The following is a 24,095-nucleotide window of genomic DNA, read 5'->3' as shown; positions in this document are numbered from 1 at the left end:
GTAAGGATCGAACACGATCGTCGTGCGCTCTCATCTACGTTATGACAACAACTGACACTAACTGTGTCTAACTGACCCCTTCAATCTGCCCGCGCCTCGGGCCGATTGGTTAATTTCCATGCTAATTAAGTAGGAAACGTAGCAACGTGTGGAACTTTTTTCTTAACAATTATTTCCAAGCACAAGCTGTCCTTCAACACCCGTAAAAGTTTTGCAGACTGTTTCTGAACACCGCGTATAGGAGACGTCGGTCTGCGGGACAATAGCACTTCGCCGCAAGATACAAGGAGAGAACATGGCTTATGAAGCGTTGCGTACATACTGAAGATTGACACAACAAGATACCCGCTAAGGTTTGTTTGGTGCAGTAATGTTGGTGCCTGTATCGACGGAAACCTGCCCGCAAGCGGCACAGCATAATGCGTATTCAGAAACAAATTTTCATGCCGACTAATAAAACCTACTTTTTAAAGCTAAGAATTAAGACACTACCATACATTTCATTGCAAGCATTAGGTATCCTCAAGGATATTTGACCATTCATTGAGGATTATGTGAGGCAAATAATTTTCTCAATGTTACGTTCGCGAAAAATTTTTCACGAATATAACGTTCAGTTAGATATATTCGTACAAATACTTTCTTATGTCTTGGTAAAATTAGGCAATGTACGTTTCGGTGTATACCTCTGAACGATCCAAAAGCCGGCCGATGTGGTAGAGCGGTTCTGGGCGTTTCAGTCTGGAACCGCGCAAACGTTACGGTCGCAGGTTCGAATCCTGCCTCGGACATGGATATTTGTGTGATGTCCTTAGGTCAGTTAGGTTTAACCAGTTCTAAGTTCTAGGGGACTGATGACCTTAGCTGTTAAGTCCCATAGTGCTCAGAGCCATTTGAACCATTTTTGAACGATCCAAAACAGAAATAACCAGAAAACAGAAGATAAATCCATGTATTCATTGTTGTTCTTTCTTGTAATCTGTATCTTACACATCCGGCATTCTGGTGAAAAAAATACTACTGTTCCATTTAAAGAGACAGAGTATCTCGGTAATTAGTGAAGTTCAGGAATCTAATTAGCTTTTGTTTTATGAGCTTGTCGTTATTAAGAGTTTTGGTGAAAAGGAATTAAATGTTATCCTAAAGATCTTAAAATTAATTTTTCCTCGAGACAAATAAGTCTCGTCTTTGTCTACGATAATACTCGAAGCTGAAGAAATGAATTGAGATTTGTTTTGGGGAGGGCATTCGACTTTGGTCGTTCGTTACCACTGTGCTGAGGTGGTGTAATGTTCAGCATTTCTGCCTAGTAAGCAAGGAGACCCGTGTTCGAGTCCCGGCCGTAGCACAAATCTTAATTCCCTTCTTATGCTTCCAGCATTATGGAAATTAAATGTATTTCACGAGTAAAAATTAATTCCAGTTGAAATTCTTATATAGGTTGCTGCAAGCATCATATTCAGTGAGGCCTGTGGAACCAGCCAAGGGATATGCGGGTCAGCTGCCGACGTAATTCTGCAGCTGGGTGCAGTACACTGGAATGTAGCAAGAGAGGTGCACTTACGCCTTGTGAGGTAAATTGAGGAGCTACTTCATGAGTAGTAGCGGATCCGGCCTCGTACACTGACATATGGCCGGGAGAGCGGTATGCTGACCACATGCTCCTCTATATCCGCATCCAATGACGTCTGTTAGAACGGAGTTTAGCTTTAGGTAAATTAATATTTTGCGTAATTTTGTTTGATATTTTGATGTAAAAATTTGTGCACAATATATTGTAGAGGAAAGGAAAGGAGGAAGATGCCGCAAGCTTCTGATACCAGAGTTAGCCACCTACATTGAAACTGTGTGGCAGCAAATAATGTATAACACAAGATCGAACACGACCGCTACACTCTTCGCCGATACTCATCTCTTGTACAAGGCGACCAAAACGTTTCCGTTTGAGAGCGTTGCTGCAGCGTAGACGCAATGTAGCGCTACTCCGATGCGGTAGATAGACACTGAGATACTGATAAGGAATTAGCGAAGTATTCGTGCCACTCCGACATGCCTGCGGTAACTCCGAAAACGTGAACTATGGCGACGTTATTACCAAATGTGTCCAAACAGTAACAACGTACTGTTGTTCATTTCTTGGCTGCCGTAGGACAAACACAGGTCGAAATCGATCGGAGTAAGATGACTGTGTGTGGGGCAGCATGAATAGTGCGCCAAGTTCCGTGCTTGCCGCACTCCCAATATCGTAAATTTCGTAACGCAAATGTTATGCCACTGGAATGGGGGATACTCAAGCACAAGCCCTATAGTCCTCGTCCCTTGCCATGTGGTGTGGGTTCTGAGTGGGGTACGGTCAAATGTGTGGTGCCCCAGAGGTGGGTCTAGGGGCCACTCCTATTCCTTATTTATATGAAAGATATGCCCTCTAGTATTACAGTTAATTCTTAAATATATCTGTTTGCTGATGTTACTAGCTTGGTAGCAAATAATTTTTGTGTGCAACATTGGCACTGTTTCAAATAGTCCAGTTCAAGACGTAAGTTCATGGTTTGTAGAAAAATAAACTAAGGCTAAATCACTACTGTGACTCTGTTTTTACAGTTTATAACACACAATTCAACAAAATCTGACATCTTGATATCACAGAATGGGCATATCGTTTGTGAAACTGAACAGTACAAATTTCTATGTGTTCATATGGATAGTAAACTGTTGTGGAAAGCCAACGCTCAGAGCCTTGTTCAAAGACTTAATGCAGCTATTTTTACTGTTCGAATGGTATCTGAAGTAAGCGATCGTTCGACACGAAAGGTAGTTTACTTTGGTTATTTTCATTCGCTTATGCCATATGGTGTTATATTTTGGGTTAACTCTCCCTTTCCTAAACGGATATTTTTGGCTCAGAAAATGGCAGTTCGGGCAATAAGTGGTGCAAGTTCGCGAAACTCTTGTCGACCCCTGTTCAGTAGTCTGGGTATTCTAACATTGGTCTCTCAATATATATATATTCTTTACTGTCAGTTCTTGTTAACAATATGAGCTTATTCCCAAGAATTAGCATCTTTCACTCAGTTAGTACTAGGCCGAAATCCAGTCTGTATTTGGATTGCACTTTCTTAACTCTTGTGCAAAAGGGTATCTAGTATACTGCTGCACCCATTTTCAGTAACCTACAACAAGAACTCAAAAATCTTAGAAACAATCCACGTGTTTTCAAATTGAAACTGAAGTGTTTCCCCAAGGGTCAATCCTTCTATTCTGTCGAGAAGTTCCTTGAAAAATTAAGCTCCTTCCCACGTTGTATTGTTGATTGCGTTTACTTAAAGGTATTGTTTGACTTTTTTGGATTCATAACCACTTTATTTTATCTTATTATTTTTATGTTGTAATTTGATGTACTGACACGCTCCATGACCTCGGAGATTTGTTACTCACTTTGCTTCTACGGAACTACACGTCTAAATAAATCAATTAAATAAATTTTTGTACTTTCAACATTGCAGCCCAGTCAGCAATCTTGATAATCTAATATATAATAAACTATCAACCTAGACTGCGGTAATGAAACCAACTTTTACCTAGGTTTCAGCCCAAATAATTGAGCCTTCTTCAAAAGATATACCTGAATCTATAATTTGTCTGAGAGGGCATGGTCTAGAAATAAAACTAAAACAGCCTGAATAGGCGTAGTAAAATGTGACTATGAAACCAATTGGTGACTAACAGTAACAAGATATTTAACACACGAACATTTACATTTTAGTAGAAGCAAATGTTCGGTTGTACGAATCGTGTAACCAGATGCTTTGAAATTTTAGAGGAACATCGCAATCGAATACACGAATTTTTTTATTTACCTACTGAAGCAGTACAATATTTTGCAATACAAGATTTCTAAAACAGAAAATAAGGCTTCTGGATTCAATATATTTATCGTAGATATACAATAAATAAAATGTAATATATCTGTAGCCATTTGGCACAGCAGTAGGTGTATAAAAGCACATGTATATTAGAGTGCAACAATGTGTCAAAGTTTCAAAGGAATTGTGAAGAACTTTCGTAGATTTAACATTCTGAAAAAACGAACAGTGACATCTTTATTTATATAGATTGGCATTCTAGCTTGTCAATAAGTTACCGTATTAGCAGAAGCCTTATGTTCTGTCTTAAAAATCTTGGATTCGACGTGGAGCCTGCGCACGTTCCAGCAGCATCATAGACCGCCTGCAAAAATCCACCACCACCATCAAACTCACGACTTGTATGCCGCCAGCTACTACTGTCTCTGCACACTGCTGGAGATGTCGCGTGCTGCACACTAACCACGTCGCGCTCCTGAGCTACTGACACCGAAATACTGTGCGGAAGGCATAAAGTAATATAAAACTTTGCTGTTGAGGAAGAATTCCTGATTTCCAAGCAGAGACCTGCAATTGATTCTATTTTGACGGAAAGAACATCGCAGATATTCATAAGCGAATGTAGAATGTCTACGGGTACCTGGCAGTGAACAACAGTACGCACATCTTTGGACGAGGCGTCTGTCATCACCGCAACAAGATTGTGTAAACCTGTCCGATCTCCCGCAACGTGCGGACACTCATTCGAGGTGATCGACGTATCACAATCCAACACCTCGCTGCTCAGCTGGACGTCTCAGCAGTGCCGAAACACCAGTTGCGGTGCTGAAAGGTGTGTTGTTCCTCATCCATCCTAAAGTTTGGATCTCGCACCTTCCGACTTTCATCTGTTTGGCCGAACGAAGAATGCGCTCTGCGGGAAGCAGCCCGTGGATGATGGGGAGGTAATTTATGCAGCAAGTTGTTGGATATGACGTCGATCACTAAGCACCATGCGGGCATATAGAGCCTCCCAGTAAGGTGGTGTAAGGCCGTTACATTGAATGGAGATTACACTGAAAAATAGGGTTTTGTTGCCAAGAGAGTGGGGAATAATATAATCTCCTGAAATCCTGTACAAAACCAACCTGCTTTCAGGAAAAGAAAAGTGTGTTCCCTAACTTATTGAAATTCCTCTGTGCCAGTATAGTACGGAAGTCCCGTCCACGTTATACGATTACCAAACAATTCGGAAACATTCTTGCACTTTTGCCTGTATAAAACAAGAAGCGAACAAGTAGGGCGGGGGGAGGTGAAGAGTTAGTGACAGGAAGTATTTCCGGCCACCCTCCAACACTAGCATTGCCAAATCCCATTGGGATACGGGGTAAGGCCAGGAAAAAGTTGCTGTCCATGTATCAGCACGCCTTTAGAAAGCATCGCTCCTGCGAAACGCAACTCGCCCTTTTTTCACTTGATATCTTGCGAACCATGGATGAAGGGTATCAGACGCATGCCATATTCCTTGACTTCCCGAAAGCGTTTGATTCGGTGCCCCACTGCAGACTCCTATCTAAGGTAAGAGCATATGGGATTGGTCCCCAAGTATGTGAGTGGCTCGAAGACTTCTTAAGTAATAGAACCCAGTATGTTGTCCTCGATGGTGAATGTTCATCGGACATGAGGGTATCATCTGGAGTGCCCCAGGGAAGTGTGGTAGGTCCGCTGTTGTTTTCTATCTACATAAATGATCTTTTGGATAGGGTGGAGAGCAATGTGCGGCTGTTTGCTGATGATGCTGTGGTGCACGGGAACGTGTCGTCGTTGAGTGACTGTAGGAGGATACAACATGACTGGGACAGGATTTGTGATTGGTGTACAGAATGGCAGCTAACTGTAAATATAGATAAATGTAAATTAATGCAGATGAATAGGAATAAGAATCCCGTAATGTTTGAATACTCCATTAGTAGTGTAGCGCTTGACACAGTCTCGTCGATTAAATACTTGGGCGTAACACTGCAGAGCCGTATGAGGTGGGACAAGCATGTAATGGCAGTTGTGGGGAAGGCGGATAGTCGTCTTCGGTTCATTGGTAGAATCTTGGGAAGATGTGGTTCATCTGTAAAGGAGACCGCTTATAAAACACTAATACGGCCTATTCTTGAGTACTGCTCGAACGATTGGGATCCCTACCAGGTCGGATTGAGGGAGGACATAGAAGCAATTCAGAGGCGGGCTGCTAGATTTGTTACTGGTAGGTCTGATCATCACGCGAGTGTTACGGAAATGCTTCAGGAACTCGGGTGGGAGTCTCTAGAGGAAAGGAGGCGTTCTTTTCGTGAATCGCTACTGAGGAAATTTAGAGATCCAGCATTTGAGGCTGACTGCAGTACAATTTTACTGCCGCCAACTTATATATCGCGGAAAGACCACAAAGACAAGAGAGATTAGGACTCGTACAGAGGCATATAGGCAGTCATTTTTCCCTAGTTCTGTTTGGGAGAGGAACAGGGAGAGAAGAAGCTAGTTGTGGTACGAGGTACCCTCCTCCACGCACCGTATGGTGGATTGCAGAGTATGTATGTAGATGTAGATGAAAAATTGAATGAAGTAGTGGTCGTATAGATCGGAGGTTCACGGAATGAGTGGCGAGATCAATAGGATTTTATTACAAAGGTTAGTCCATCATAGTATCATATTGCGGGAACCTGCGCCTCAGCGGAGGATGCAATACGTGGGAGGAAACCTACCGGCAGCAAGTGCAGTGGCACACGGCTGTTCCTTTATTTGTGGGCGGGCACATGGCACCCGCGCCTGCTGGAGGTAATTGCGATTTACCGTCTTCTCCCCACACCCACCCCCCTTCCCCCACGAGGCTTCAGCCAGCCGGACAGCCCTGCCCGCGATCGGGCGGCGAGTGGAGTGCTCGCCGTGGCCCACTCTGGCGGACACGGCACCGACGCCAAGCGTCCATTAGCCGTGGCGGCGCCCGCAACACCGCGCTCCCAGCGGAGGACCGACCGGCAAAAAGCCAACCCGGCTGCGGTCCGTCCCAGTGCGCCGATACTGCTATCTCGTGTCATCTCAGTGGCCACAACAATGACACTGTTTTAAACGGTCCATCCGATTTCACGATACTATATCTTCTACATAAACGAATAAACGATATTGTAGTGTCTGTTTTACTGAATCGTAATTCGGAATAACACAGGCACTGCAATATCATTTTCATCAACCGAAAATGGGCAACGGACTTTCAAATAAAACGTCTCGCTGTAGGGGATTATACACTACTGGCCATTAAAATTGCTACACCACGAAGATGACGTGCTACAGACGCGAAATTTAACCGACAGGAAGAAGATGCTGTGATATGAAAATGATTAGCTTTTCAGAGCATTCACACAAGTTTGAGCCAGTGGCGACATCTACAAAGTGCTGACATGAGGAAAGTTTCTATCCGATTTCTCATACACGAACAGCAGTTGACTGGCATCGTCTGTTGAAACGTTGTTGTGATGGCTCGTGTAAGGAGGAGGAATGCGTACCATCACGTTTCCGACTTTGATAAAGGTCGGATTGTAGCCTATCGCGATTGCGGTTTATCGTATCGCGACATTTCTGCTCGCATTGGTCGAGATCCAATGACTGTAAGCAGAATATGGAATCGATGGGATCAGGAGGGTAACATGGATCGCCGTGCTGGATCCCAACGGCCTCGTATCACCAACACTCGAGATGACAGGTATCTTATCCGCTTCGCTGTAACGGATCGTGCAGGCACGTCTTGATCCCTGAGTCAACAGATGGGGACGTTTGCAAGACAACAACCCTGTCCACGAACAGTTCGATGACTTTTGCAGCAGCATCAGCTCGGAGACGATGGCTGCGGTTACCCTTGATGCTACATCACTGACATGGGCGCCTGCGATGGTGTACTCAACGACGAACCTGGGTGCACGAATGGCAAAACGTCGTTTTTTCGGATGAATCCAGGTTCCGTTTACAGCATCATGATGGTCGCATCCGTCTTTGGCGACATCGCCGTGAAAGCACACTGGAAGCGTGTATTCGTCATCGCCATACTGGCGTATCACCCGGCGTCATGGTATGGGGTGCAATTGGTTACACATCTCGATCACCTCTTGTTCACATTGACGGCACTTTGAACAGTGGACGTTACATTTCAGACGTGTTACGACCGGTGGCTGTACCCTTCATTCGATCCCTTCGAAACCCTACATTTCAGCAGGATAATGCACGACGGCATGTTGCAGGTTCTATACGGGCCTTTCCGTATACAGAAATTGTTCGACTGCTGCCCTGACCAGCACATTCTCCAGATCTCTCACCAATTGAAAACATCTGGTCAGTGGTGGCCAAGCAACTGGCTTGTCACAATACCCCATCCACTACTCTTGATGAACTGTGGTATCGTGTTGAAGCTGAATTGGCAGCTGTACCTGTACACCCCATCCATACTCTGTTTGACTCAATGCCTAGGCTATCAAAGTCGTTATTACGGCCAGAAGTGGTTGTTCTAGGTACTGATTTCTCAGGATCTATGCACCCAAATTGGGTGAAAATGTAATCACATGTCAGTTCTAGTATAATATATTTGTCCAATGAATACCAGTTTATCACCTGCATTTCTTCTTGGTGTAGCAATTTTGGTTCAAATGGCTCTGAGCACTATGGGACTCAACTTCTGAGGTCATCAGTCCCCTAGAACTTAGAACTACTTAAACCTAACTAACCTAAGGATATCACCCACAACTATGCCCGAGGCAGGATTCGAACCTGCGATCGTAGTGATCGCGCGGTTGCGGACTGCCTAGAACCGCTCGGACACTCCGGCCGGCTGTAGTAATTTTAATGGCCAGTAGTGTATATTATGGATGTACGAATACGGGTTCTAGACACATCGTTGACGACATATGGATGTTTGGGCCTACCCGTGAGTCGTGCGCAGGTAGCGTAAGGTCGCTACGCTAACCGTGAAGGCCTCAGCAGAACTCTGAAATGTCGTCCCTCACATGCTGGTCAGCTGACTTTGCAAGTAATGACAAGATACTCAGAAAGGAATTAAAACTCGAACTGAAAACTTGAATTTCGGTGGACTGTAGAGGTTCTGTAAGCAGAAATCCATAGGTCGTCGGTTCGGAAGGACAGTTTATACACAAGTTAACGAGTGTTCTTCGTTCGGCGCGAGAATTCTCATTCACCGTGCTGAATCTTTACCTGGGAGACAGTCAACGCAAGGAGCAGCCCGAAGCCTTGACGTGCTATGAGACAACAACGATTATTCATGGAGACAAAATGAGTAATATATATGAATGATTGAATATTAGTACTGTAATTAGTTATATTCTCGCTACGATACAGTTTTTAGGTATGATTTACACTATCGTAAGTTTTGTAATACATGGCTTATTTTGTACTGTGTGGTGACAAAGAAACCAACTAAATATGTTATAAAGAATGATAAGGCAACCGCTCGCGATAAGAGGGAAATCCGTGTTCGCGTCCCGACCAAGCACAACTTTTCACTGTCGTCATTTCATTATACAGTTGATGGTTGTCCACATTCTCAGTTACCAACACATTTCATGCATGAACGAAACTAGGAACCTGGAGATAATTTCAAATTACGTGAGTGGCTGTGAGGTTTCTATAACAAAAGATTAGTCGGAAATTGTATAGGAGTAACTTCTCCATGCTTGCAAATAATACTTTAAGGTTAGATATTCTGTATAACAAAACTGCAGTCATGTAGTTTTGGTACTGCACATAAATGACGTAGTAAATTGTAGGTTTACAGGTAATATTGGTGGGGAAAGAAACAGATAAATGTGTGAGTGAGAAACTGTGGGCTGACGATTTCTCTTTGCTTTTTTTATTTGTGTTGATGTTTGTTTTGCGCATAATTAGAATAGCACATCGATCAGTGTCAGTACATTTAGAATTCTTACACAATATAAATTATAGTTTATGAGTAATAAAAGTTATTTGATCGTGTAACTATTCCGCTTTTACGTAGCCAAAGCATTACTTTTGATTCAAGTACAGTTGCACGAAGAAAAACAATTCATAATTATTGTCGTTATTTTGTACTCAAGAGAGTGTTCATCTTCCTGGTCAAGCAACAGTTTTTTTTGTTTTTACTGACAAATGTGTCATTTGTTTATGAGCAACAGAACCATTTTTCATGTAAGCTCGATGAAGTATCGAAGCGATGTTTGAGATGTTTTCTCTTCTCTTAAATTTAACTTTTTCTGTGAAGAAATTACGTTTTGTAGCTCTATAATATGAACCTTTATTGTTTCTTATTTTTAATAGATCATCCCCCTGTTTCACGTTACAAATCAAGAATTTTCAAGCCAAACCCAGATTAAATATTAAGAAGTGCTATAAACATTGCTTATATTTAAGTAACAGACAGGAGGATAGCTATGTAGAATAAAAACGTCCTGTAGGTTAGGTCCTTAATACATCCTCACTCAGCTTCTAGACGGTTCACCACTTCCAGTTCCTAGGGGAATCTAGTACGACCCTGGTCACATAAGCAAACAATGCGATTGAACTGAGGTAACCCCTGACAGGTATGCAACACTAGGAACGAACAGGTAACGCAGTTGCGATATTAACTGACTAAGGCTACTAGGAAAGCTACCGTAGACTTCTGTTACTTACGATGATCTACAGTAGCCTACAGTAGTTTCACAACTCTACATAGGGTAGATTTAACTCTTCTGTTTAAAAATCAAAGTTTTCAATTAGCTTTCAGGAATGTTCAATGTATCCTCCAAAGGACGCACAGCAAACATCCAGATTACCGTCAAACTAATCTCACACTTTTCCAGCATGTCTGGAGTCAGAGCATTCACTTTGTTGCTATGTGAGTGTTTTACAAATCTCCAGGAAGGAAAAGATGATACACCAGGCTATCAAGACACTTTACAAGTCAAAGGTGCAATGCGACAACCATGCATATTTACCACATTACTCGGAATATCTACTGTCAACTACAAAGCCAATTAGGTACGCTCTCCATCAAAAAAATTCCTAGAGTGATTTCTGCTGTATAAATGAAGTCAGCGAAGTAACTATGGTGGCAGCTTGAAATAAGAACAAAAAAAATGGATTTGATTCGATTAGACAGTCGTGAACAGGCAGTGTTCAGTTTCACAGGCAGCGACACGATCCTGAATTAAAATGGTGTTGCAGGAACCGTAAAATAAATTTCTTTCATTTCCGTCAATGGTCACAGCAATTTGGTCCTTACACTGCCGGTTTCTGTCAGCAGTGGCCATCTTCAGGTATGCAGCAAAACATGGGAAATGAAATAGAACTAACGGACAGATTACATCATAATAAAATACACCGTAACGAAAAATTGTAACTTTCACAGATGTGGACACATACGTCTAAAATATGACGATGCGAACCGGTTTTGAGAGATGTACTAATATAATAAAGCCATAGTGGCATCGGCACAAAATACACACGAAATCAGCTTAGCATCGTCTCACATATTTAGATTATGGTGTAAACTAGACCACAATGCCGGCGGAGTCATACTGTGAATAATGTTACTATTCATAAACTGCTGTACACTAGCCACAATATATGTTTGTGCCGTAAGCTCGCTAGATGTACTCAACACGTATTCGTCAATTATAAAACTGTACAGAATGCTATAAATGAGAAGTACAGGAAGTAATGTCTATAGTGGCCTCACTAAATGTGAAAGTTATTAGAGTGATAAAATGTAGCAATTAAACACACAGATCCATTTAAATCTGCCGCGCGGAATTAGCCCAGCGGTCTCAGGCGCTGCAGTCATGGACTGTGCGGCTGGTACCGGTGGAGGTACGAGTCCTCCCTCGGGCATGGATGTGTGTGTTTGTCCTTAGGATAATTTAGGTTAAGTAGTGTGTAAGCTCAGGGACTGATGGCCTTAGCAGTTAAGTCCCATAAGATTTCACACACATTTGAACAACATTTAAGTTCAAAATTGTTAAAGGGAAATGGTTAATCGACTATGTGTGATTCTAGGACGGTTTCATGGTCATTTTAGATAAAAATAATAACATACGCAAGAACAAACTTATGGAACTTTTGATGTGTTAAGTTGTGGACGTAGGACAGTATTGTGTTAATGCTGTTCAGCTACAAATTGCAACTGACCAACATCTCTCATTCAGGTATTCAAGACCTTCTATAGCATGCTCTGATGAAGAGGAAAGTCCATGAGAAGTTTGTGACGCGTTCCCTGACCCTCGAACAAAAACATCGACGCGTGGACACCTACAGCGCATGATTGAAGTGCGGAATGCGGAGAGTCGTTTCCTGGAAAAAAAAAAAAAAACTCAGCGTAGGTGACGAGACTTGGTGTTATCAATACGAACCTACCTCATAACGACAGAGGGCAGAATTTCACGTGAGAGGTCCAAGCTTTGACGACATAACTGACATTCAAGCCCATGTGATGCCCCAGTTGAGCAATGTCCCAAAGTAGGACATTTCTGCAAGTCTCATATGGTCATACAACGTTCTGTGCTCAAGTGGGGGGGGAGACCATGTCGAGTACCTTAAACACTAAAACACCATGTTAACTTTTCTCTATTGTTTATTAATCCAGTCTCGAAACGTTTTGCACTGACAGGGTGCTGTTCTTCCCCACGTTTTCTGCGAAGGCAGACTGCACTATTTTTAATTCTTCCAGTATAACGCTTCTCAAATGGAATTATTAAGATTTTTTGCCAAGATCGAGAGTCACTTCGTTTCTGCGCGCGCGCAGACACACACACACACACACACACACACACACACACACACACACACACACACACACACACACACACACACACCACACGCACGCGCGCTCGCGAGTGTGTCGCTGCTATTGTGTGAAAAATTTTCTGTTACTTACGTTAAGGCATAAGTTGTGGAATCTGATCACGTCACTCACCTGGAAAGATAAAAGTTTGTCTCAGAAGATTTGAATTCACACATTATACATGGTTATTATGCAGCAAGCGAACTGTAAAAGGATCATGGGTGTTTGGAGCAGGGTGGCTGCAAGGATTCCTAAAGCTGCTGTAGCGTAAAAGGAGAATTATTCAGGTAGAGAATATGTTAAGTGAATTTTCTACAACGTTCTCCCGGTTGGTTTCAGATTTACAATGTCACCGGCAAACCCGAAAGTTTTTATAAATTTTCCACCAACTTTAATTCCCTCTCCAAATTTTTCTTCGCTTCGTGTACTGCTTATTCAGTTTTAGATTGACTAATATCTGGGACAATCTACAGCTCTGTCTCACTAACTTCTCAACAGCTCTCCTCTTTCATATCATTTGACTATAATCATTACTGTCTTGATTCTGTTAATGTTTTGAATAAACTTTTTGTTGAGTATGTTATCCCCCTACGTTCGTAATTTCAAAGAATGTTATCCTGTCAACATTGTCATAAGCTTCCTCAGAGTCTACAATGCCTTTATTTAACCCACCTTCTCAGATAAATCAGTATCGCCTCATGTGTCCATACATTTTTCTGAATCTCAAACCGATCTTCCCCACTGCCAGCCTCTATCAGTTTTCCATTCATCTACAAATAATTCTTGACACTGTTTTGCAGCCATGACTTATTACACTGACACGTCGGTCAATTTCATATCTGTCAGCAACTGCGTTTTCGGAATTGGAATTATTACATTCTTCTAGAAGTCTGAACGTATTTCGTCTATATCATATCTATCACGCCAGATGAAATTGTCTAGTCATTTCCTGCTTCCCTAAGGATCTCACTAATCCTGAAGACTGTTGTCCACTCTAGGACTTTGTTTCGACTTAGGTCCACGGTGTTCTGACAAAGTCTTCTAGCCAAAGTCGTCATCTAGCCAAAGTCGTCATCTAGCCAAAGTCGTCATCTAGCCAAAGTCGTCATCTAGCCAAATTCGTCATCTAGCCAAATTCGTCATCTAGCCAAATTCGTCATCTAGCCAAATTCGTCATCTAGCCAAATTCGTCTTGCAGTATCGTATATGTCATCCCACCCTCCTTTACTTCCTCTTATCTTTCTATAATACTGTATTCACGTCCATTTTCTTTGTAAAGCCTTTCTATAGGCTCGTTTGCCCTTTCTGCCTTTGCTGCTTTGCTCAGCACTGTCCTGCTGTCTCAGCTCTTAACATTCATTCAGCTGCTTCTCTGTTATCCAAAGATCTCTTTAGTTTTTCTAAAGTTGATATCTATCTTTTTTTTCAGAACGTACGCTTCTTCAGTCTTGCATTTGTCCTCTAGCCACTCCTCCTTAGCTATTTTCTACTTTCTGTTAGGCTCTTTCATTACAATCCATATTCGATTTCACCTCTTTCCGTGGCTGCTATTTTATATTTTTCCTTCCGTTAGTTAAATTTAGGGTCTCCTGTGTTATCCAAGGATTTCTGTTAGGCCTTGTCGTCTTATATACATGATCCTCTGTTGTCGCCGCTGTATTTGTTTCTAAATAGCACTAAGAGTACAACAGGAGAATGGAAAATGTCAGTTCGTAAGAGAGCAGTAAAGGTTTACGTATGAAAATGAAGTACCTTATTTCCATAAAATGTAACTTACGAGTAAATAATGACCATACAAGACGCCGACGCGATTACGTATAACCTTGATAAAGAACTTAAGTCGACGTTCGCGTGCCAGTGACTCCTGCTGTACGGAACCATCAAAGACGAGGTCGTTGACGCTCTACCGAGAGTTATCGTGTTAAGGTGCCTCTAAAAAAGATCTAAAGGACAAGGAAATCTGCATACAATATCTCGAAACTGTTTGCCTTAAAAACAATACGCTTCATCTTACGTTGTACCGTCTGATTTGAAGGGCTCGGTCACGACCACTTTCTGTTTGATTCTAGCTAGTCGTTACACGCTGGTTTAGCTCAAATAGATATGAAGTAATGATCAACGCTTACCTCCCTCAATTTCATGATCTTAACTTTCCTGAATGAGCAATTCTGCCACATGGCTGTCAATGGCTGTTTTGCACCTTATCAAGTTTCATGTGATTACTACTACGTGTATTTTCGTCAATTCATAATTCTCCTATCATCTTCGTCCGAACACGAACAACTAAAAATACATAACGGTCCTTGTCAGAACCGACAACGACAACTCTGAGCGTAAATACCGAGGTAACACCAGGATTAAGGCACACATTTTGTCAGGCATATGGACAATGAACTATTACTATGTGCTGTGTGTTCAGGAAACACAAAAACTATCTATTAAACCTTTTGTAATGGGTTGCTCAAGCACAGAGGTGTAGCACAAGAGAAAATTTGGAATAACTTTAGCTCAGATGCTGTTACGCGGAAACAAGATACTCAAGTGGTGACCATACAACTTGACATATGGTTTATTATTTCTATATATAAACCACCAGGAAGAGATTTTGAGCTAAACTCGCCAAAAACATTCAGCCGCAACAGAACTAAATTCGTAATTGGCGTTTTTACTAGCCGTAGCACAGCCTGTAGCAACTAAACTAGTAATACCAATGGCAGCAGCGTTGAACAATGAGCTGTGGGGTACAACTTAACGCTGATTCACTATACTAAACTATCGCACTCGTTTAGCAGTAGGTTATGGCAGAAAGGGTGCAACCCAGTTCTGTATTTCGTCAATCCTAACGCTGAACAATGCTGTAAAAATAACATAAAGAAGTTTATCCCAAAATAATAACAACCGACCTATCTGTCTCCAGGACGTTTCTCGCAGTAAAACCAACGAAAATCCCCTACGGAAGAATATTCAACTTCAAAAAAGCTTGTTGTAAGGACTAAGCATGAACTTCTCACAGAAAGATACGGCACCTCCCCACACCAAGAGATTGTGGTGCTTCTTTGAACGTACTACCTGTAAGAACTGTACTTTGCAAACTCATATGCAGGGAATGCAGACAAGCGTACTTACATGGAATGACAAATGACTTGAAGCTAACAACGGAAAAGTACTGGGAAATGTGTGAGTAGAACCGTTTCAGTAGTGATACCACAGAATGCAGAAAGACCCTAATCAAGTCATGAGTGAAGTGTGGCACAAGAAATGTCTTGAGACACATAGCAGCGAACCTGAGTGCAATCTGATTAAGAAATTGAGCTGGGAAAGAAAACCTGATACTATAGAGAGTGAAATAATCGCATATACAGTCGCTCGGCAGTTTGTTGTTGACGGCAAGAACAAAGAGGGGTTGCTAAGTCCTAAGACAAGAAGAACCCTTCAAACTGAAACGTATGTATTCTATGCCCCACTCTTAAAGAGGTTGATGACGGTTCAAGAAATATGAAAAATGGATACGATGGGGGCACAGACATGTACAGCACAGGTTAAGCACTTTGATCTTCGAACAAAATAATCGGTACTACGTCCGTTCGTGGATGCACTGTTCAGAAAAGAAATGTGGATAAGATCTGTCATTGCTGTACCTGCGAAAACAGGAATACTTTCTGACGTAAGTAGCCAACTGCTTCAGGCCGATATGTACGTTATTCTATCTATTGAAATTATACGACAGATTAATAATAAAAAGACTACAGTCACTCAAAGAACCAAAACCTACAGCTAAGGAGCATGTTTGTACCTGTAAAGTGCGGAACAAGATAAGGTCTAAAAGCTATGGAACACATACAGAACGGATTCGAAGATAAAGTAATTGCAGGAGATGCGCTGGGGAAAACGTCTGCTGCTTACGTCGTCATAAATCATCGCCAATGATTTTTCTCTTATAGTGCAGGGTACATATCTTGAACTTTTTGAAGAGCTATTGACAGGGGCTTTGTGTAATGAAAATGCGTTAACACCGTATTCTTTGATGTGACGAGTATGTGAGTTTCACCTGTGGTACAAGTATAGTCAGTAAGAAACTCATTGTATTTTGCGAGGGCTACCAATTGGGACAGACTTTCGATGAAAAGCGTGTAATATACCACACAGAGAGCAACTTTCTAGTTATCAAATCCAGAAGAAGATTTATGAACAATCTGGACATACAGGTCTATTCAAAAAGAAGGAACAGATTTAAAACATTTATTGGTGACAAACTACACAAGACAGAAACAATTCCAAAGTTCCTGGAAAGGGATAGGTTCCAATTTTCATGGATTCGATGTGAGCACCATATGTTACAAACAAATATCAAAACGATAGCTCATTTCTTGACACACACGAAGGAGCTGGTCTCTCGTCATCGAATTCACAGATTCGACAATGCTATCTCACAGACTTTCAAGATTGTTAGGCATAGTAGGGAGAAAGACTCGGTCTTTTAAGTAACACCACAGATAAGAGTCTCAATTTGTGAGGTCTGGAGACCTGGGAGACAACTGAGGATAAAGTTCATCTTCGCTCCTCCCCTTCCAATCCAACGTCCTAGAATGGGTGTCATACAGGTAAAGTTGGACGTGCTTAGAGAAACGAGGCGGGGTAACCATGTTGCATGAAGATCAAGTCATCTGAATCATCTTCAGGTTGAGGAAATAACCTCTTCTGATGCATGCCTCGATAGGTTAGCCCTGTCACATTTTTCTCTATGAAGAAGAAAGTGACAGTTCCAATGTAGCCGTGATTTGTACGTCTACTCGGAATATTCAGATTTTAAACTATTCTCTGTTCGGGAACGTTGGAATTATGGTGCTACCTTTTGTAACATGGAAGATATAAATGACTGAAATTTCTTCCGTCTTTTTGAATGGCCCTGTCTTCCCCCTGGAATGGTACCCACCAAGGAAAGTTGAGGTAACAGGTACCCAACGGGGGTGGGTTACTCGGATAAACCTCGAAAGCCTACTGCCCGAACAAAGGGAAACATCTACATCTACATCTACATTGATACTCCGCAAGCCACCCAACGGTGTGTGGCGGAGGGCACTTTACGTGCCACTGTCATTACCTCCCTTTCCTGTTCCAGTCGCGTATGGTTCGCGGGAAGAACGACTGTCTGAAAGCCTCCGTGCGCGCTCTAATCTCTCTAATTTTACATTCGTGATCTCCTCGGGAAGTATAAGTAGGGGGAAGCAATATATTCGATACCTCATCCAGAAACGCACCCTCTCGAAACCTGGCGAGCAAGCTACACCGCGATGCAGAGCGCCTCTCTTGCAGAGTCTGCCACTTGAGTTTATTAAACATCTCCGTAACGCTATCACGGTTACCAAATAACCCAGTGACGAAACGCGCCGCTCTTCTTTGGATCTTCTCTATCTCCTCCGTCAACCCGACCTGGTACGGATCCCACACTGACGAGCAATACTCAAGTATAGGTCGAACGAGTGTTTTGTAAGCCACCTCCTTTGTTGATGGACTACATTTTCTAAGCACTCTCCCAATGAATCTCAACCTGGTACCCGCCTTACCAACAATTAGTTTTATATGATCATTCCACTTCAAATCGTTCCGTACGCATACTCCCAGATATTTTACAGAAGTAACTGCTACCAGTGTTTGTTCCGCTATCATATAATCATACAATAAAGGATCCTTCTTTCTATGTATTCGCAATACATTACATTTGTCTATGTTAAGGGTCAGTTGCCACTCCCTGCACCAAGTGCCTATCCGCTGCAGATCTTCCTGTATTTCGCTACAATTTTCTAATGCAGCAACTTCTCTGTATACTACAGCATCATCCGCGAAAAGCCGCATGGAACTTCCGACACTATCTACTAAGTCATTTATATATATTGTGAAAAGCAATGGTCCCATAACACTCCCCTGTGGCACGCCAGAGGTTACTTTAACGTCTGTAGACGTCTCTCCATTGATAACAACATGCTGTGTTCTGTTTGCTAAAAACTCTTCAATCCAGCCACACAGCTGGTCTGATATTCCGTAGGCTCTTACTTTGTTTATCAGGCGACAGTGCGGAACTGTATCGAACGCCTTCCGGAAGTCAAGAAAAATAGCATCTACCTGGGAGCCTGTATCTAATATTTTCTGGGTCTCATGAACAAATAAGGCGAGTTGGGTCTCACACGATCGCTGTTTCCGGAATCCATGTTGATTCCTACATAGTAGATTCTGGGTTTCCAGAAATGACATGATACGCGAGCAAAAAACATGTTCTAAAATTCTACAAGAGATCGACGTCAGAGATATAGGTCTATAGTTTTGCGCATCTGCTCGACGACCCTTCTTGAAGACTGGGACTATCTGTGCTCTTTTCCAATCATTTGGAACCCTCCGTTCCTCTAGAGACTTGCGGTACACGGCTGTTAGAAGGGGGGCAAGTTCTTTCGCGTACTCTGTGTAGAATCGAATTGGTATCCCGTCAGGTCCAGTGGACTTTCCTCTATTGAGTGATTCCAGTTGCTTTTCTATTCCTTGGACACTTATTTCGATGTCAGCCATTTTTTCGTTTGTGCGAGGATTTAGAGAAGGAACTGCAGTGCGGTCTTCCTCTGTGAAGCAGCTTTGGAAAAAGGTGTTTAGTATTTCAGCTTTACGCGTGTCATCCTCTGTTTCAATGCCATCATCATCCCGTAGTGTCTGGATATGCTGTTTCGAGCCACTTACTGATTTAACGTAAGACCAGAACTTCCTAGGATTTTCTGTCAAGTCGGTACATAGAATTTTACTTTCGAATTCAATGAACGCTTCACGCATAGCCCTCCTTACGCTAACTTTGACATCGTTTAGCTTCTGTTTGTCTGAGAGGTTTTGGCTGCGTTTAAACTTGGAGTGGAGCTCTCTTTGCTTTCGCAGTAGTTTCCTAACTTTGTTGTTGTACCACGGTGGGTTTTTCCCGTCCCTCACAGTTTTACTCGGCACGTACCTGTCTAAAACGCATTTTACGATTGCCTTGAACTTTTTCCATAAACACTCAACATTGTCAGTGTCGGAACAGAAATTTTCGTTTTGATCTGTTAGGTAGTCTGAAATCTGCCTTCTATTACTCTTGCTAAACAGATAAACCTTCCTCCCTTTTTTTATATTCCTATTAACTTCCATATTCAGGGATGCTGCAACGGCCTTATGATCACTGATTCCCTGCTCTGTACATACAGATTCGAAAAGTTCGGGTCTGTTTGTTATCAGTAGGTCCAATATGTTATCTCCACGAGTCGGTTCTCTGTTTAATTGCTCGAGGTAATTTTCGGATAGTGCACTCAGTATAATGTCACTCGATGCTCTGTCCCTACCACCCGTCCTAAACATCTGAGTGTCCCAGTCTATATCTGGTAAATTGAAATCTCCACCTAAGACTATAACATGCTGAGAAAATTTATGTGAAATGTATTCCAAATTTTCTCTCAGTTGTTCTGCCACTAATGCTGCTGAGTCGGGAGGTCGGTAAAAGGAGCCAATTATTAACCTAGTTCGGTTGTTTAGTGTAACCTCCACCCATAATAATTCACAGGAACTATCCACTTCTACTTCACTACAGGATAAACTACTACTAACAGCGATGAACACTCCACCACCGGTTGCATGCAATCTATCCTTTCTAAACACCGTCTGTACCTTTGTAAAAATTTCGGCAGAATTTATCTCTGGCTTAAGCCAGCTTTCTGTACCTATAACGATTTCAGCTTCGGTGCTTTCTATCAGCGCTTGAAGTTCCGGTACTTTACCAACGCAGCTTCGACAGTTGACAATTAGAATACCGATTGCTGCTTGTTCCCCGCATGTCCTGACTTTGCCCCGCACCCGTTGAGGCTGTTGCCCTTTCTGTACTTGCCCAAGGCCATCTAACCTAAAAAACCGCCCAGCCCACGCCACACAACCCCTGCTACCCGTGTAGCCGCTTGTTGCGTGTAGTGGACTCCTGACCTATCCAGCGGAACCCGAAACCCCACCACCCTATGGCGCAAGTCGAGGAATCTGCAGCCCACACGGTCGCAGAACCGTCTCAGCCTCTGATTCAGACCCTCCACTCGGCTCTGTACCAAAGGTCCGCAGTCAGTCCTGTCGACGATGCTGCAGATGGTGAGCTCTGCTTTCATCCCGCTAGCGAGACTGGCAGTCTTCACCAAATCAGATAGCCGCCGGAAGCCAGAGAGGATTTCCTCGGATCCATAGCGACACACATCATTGGTGCCGACATGAGCGACCACCTGCAGATGGGTGCACCCTGTACCCTTCATGGCATCCGGAAGGACCCTTTCCACATCTGGAATGACTCCCCCCGGTATGCACACGGAGTGCACATTGGTTTTCTTCCCCTCTCTTGCTGCCATTTCCCTAAGGGGCCCCATTACGCGCCTGACGTTGGAGCTCCCAACTACCAGTAAGCCCACCCTCTGCGACTGCCCGGATCTTGCAGACTGAGGGGCAACCTCTGGAACAGGACAAGCAGCCATGTCAGGCCGAAGATCAGTATCAGCCTGAGACAGAGCCTGAAACCGGTTCGTCAGACAAACTGGAGAGGCTTTCCGTTCAGCCCTCCGGAATGTCTTTCGCCCCCTGCCACACCTTGAAACGACCTCCCACTCTACCACAGGTGAGGGATCAGCCTCAATGCGGGCAGTATCCCGGGCAACCACAGTCGTAGTCCGATCAGGGGATGCGTGGGACGAGCTGGCCGTCCCCGACAAACCCCCATCCCGACCCCCACAGTGATGCCCATTGGCAACAGCCTCAAGCTGTGTGACCGAAGCCAACACTGCCTGAAGCTGGGAGCGAAGGGATGCCAACTCAGCCTGCATCCGAACACAGCAGTTGCAGTCCCTATCCATGCTAAGAACTGTTTTGCTAAGAACGTCTGAACTAATCTACAGAGAGCGCAAACAAATCGACAAAATTTAAACGGTTATTAAAATACAAGATTGCCTAGTAAATGCAGTAATGCTGCTACTTGCGCACTGCTGACACTGCTCGGCGGCGGAAGGACACTAAGCGAAATTACACTATTCAGGTACTAAAACACGATGCTACACTCTCAAATACTATAATACGCCCGAAATTTATGAATTAAACAATGCAAGAACCAAAAACACGCAAAGAAATTAAGAATTAAACTATGTAACAAATGAGTGAGCTAGGAGTAAACGACTTGCTGCTCAGCTGCTTATCCAACGGCGGCAGGGAGCACACTGACTGCGACCAAACGACACTGGCCGTTCAAAACAAAACAGTAGACAAACGACTACGCGAATTTACACTATTCAGGTACTAAAAACGCGATGCTACAACTCTCAAATACTATAATACGCTCGAAATTTATGAATTAAACAATGCAAGTACCAAAAACACGCAAAGAAATTAAGAATTAAACTATGTAACAAATGAGTGAGCTAGGAGTATACGACTTGCTGCTGCAGCTGCTTATCCAATGGCGGCAGGGAGCACACTGACTGCGACCAACCGACACTGGCCGTTCAAAACAAAACAGTAGACAAACGACTACGCGAATTTACACTATTCAGGTACTAAAACGCGATGCTACAACTCTCAAATACTATAATACGCTCGAAATTTATGAATTAAACAATGCAAGTACCAAAAACACGCAAAGAAATTAAGAATTAAACTATGTAACAAATGAGTGATCTAGGAGTATACGACTTGCTGCTGCAGCTGCTTATCCAACGGCGGCAGGGAGCACACATATGAAGGTGTGGGTTATGACACGACAACGACGTTTTGTGCGGTTATGGGATTATGGTAGGGTGCAGGATAGTGCAAATATACGAGTATTTTGTTGTCCTGTCAGTAATTACAGGTGCTCCATCGAATATCTCTGCGTGGTAAATAACGAACCTAATGACGTCGCGCAAGATTGGGGTGAAAAATGTAGAAGGACGACAAGGGTCATAGATCACGGCTGAATATTTGTCCGGACTATTATGTAGGAATGGAAAAATGTCAATTGAAACTCCTTGTGAGAACAAATTACATGTTCAACGCACTTCCCTGACATCGTGTTAGATTGAATTGTATTGTAAGCCACTCTAATTCTATTTTTGTAAAGATGTTGCTGGTACAGCTAACAGACTCCATAAATACTTCCATGCAGCACAGTGGCTTGCATGTGGGCAGACACCCCTGGGATTTTCAGGTTGTGCGCAGTTTCTGGTAGGCCCTCCAGAACAGCAGAATGGGACCCAGCTGCCGCATACCGGACGCTAATTCGCTGGTGTTATTTTTCGCGATGAGTCCCGTTATTGGAAACGACGCCTGCAGTGCAAACACAATTAGGCGGTTAGCTGTGACAAACGTCCGTGTTGTTAGCTATTCGATACATTGTGACAACAAAAAAAGAAAGATATAGAACTTTGGCGCACGGGGAAATGGAAGAGAGAGAGAGAGGGACGGATGGAGGAAGGGGGAGGGAGGGAGAGAGAGAAATTCGAGATGTGACAACGCTGAGTACCAGTGCTTTGTATCCGGCGCAGGCACATATGGTGGAAAGCGCAGCTGCTCTGCGAAATGTCAAGTGGTGTCGGATTAAAAAGTAATCTATGATAACAACGTTCGTTCGAAATGTGCGCACCAAAAGGGAGAGCCGTCAATTTATCTTCATGATGGATTTCCTTTGGTAATATCCAGCATTCTGTAGCCAAACGTAATTCATTTATGTCATTACAAATTATTATTGTAGCAACGGAACGTAAGTTGGCAAATTCAGTGAGACTGCAACAAGGCGTGAATTTTTCTATAACTTATGTTCATCTGGACGCTATTCGCGAGACTGATACAGGCAGTGAAAAGCTAGACAAACTTTCTTGTCTTGTTTTGTACTGGAGCAAGATTACGCGACAAGTATGAAGTAATGCGTAAAAGATTGGCTGGTTGATTTGGTGGGAGGAGACTAGACAGCAAGGTTATCCGTCGCATCTGATTAGGGAAGCATGGGGAAGAAAATCAGCAACGCCCTCTGAAAGGAACCATCCAAGCATCTGCTTGAAGGGTTTTAGGGAAATCACAGGAAACCTAAATCAGGATGGTCGAACGCGGGTTTGAACCGTCATCCTGACGAAAGCGAGTCCAGTGTGCTAGCCACTGCGCCACTTCGCTTGGTGCGTAAAAGGAATGACCGCCTAAGAGAGATCAGTATGGTTGTCCGTCAACAAAATTGGAACTGATCATCGTCAACATCACAGGAGCTATCTATACGAAAGCATAATTGTACTGGTATTTAAAATAGTACCACGTGAAAGGACACGTAATGAAATTTTTCTAATGGTTAGTATACAGTACACCTGGAAGAATAAGTGATCAAATTTGTGGTTCACTAAGGAGTATACAGGATGTTAAAT

Source organism: Schistocerca serialis, chromosome 4 (genome assembly GCF_023864345.2).
Source record: "Schistocerca serialis cubense isolate TAMUIC-IGC-003099 chromosome 4, iqSchSeri2.2, whole genome shotgun sequence".
NCBI lineage: Eukaryota > Metazoa > Arthropoda > Insecta > Orthoptera > Acrididae > Schistocerca > Schistocerca serialis.
This window is presented reverse-complemented; position numbering follows the sequence as displayed.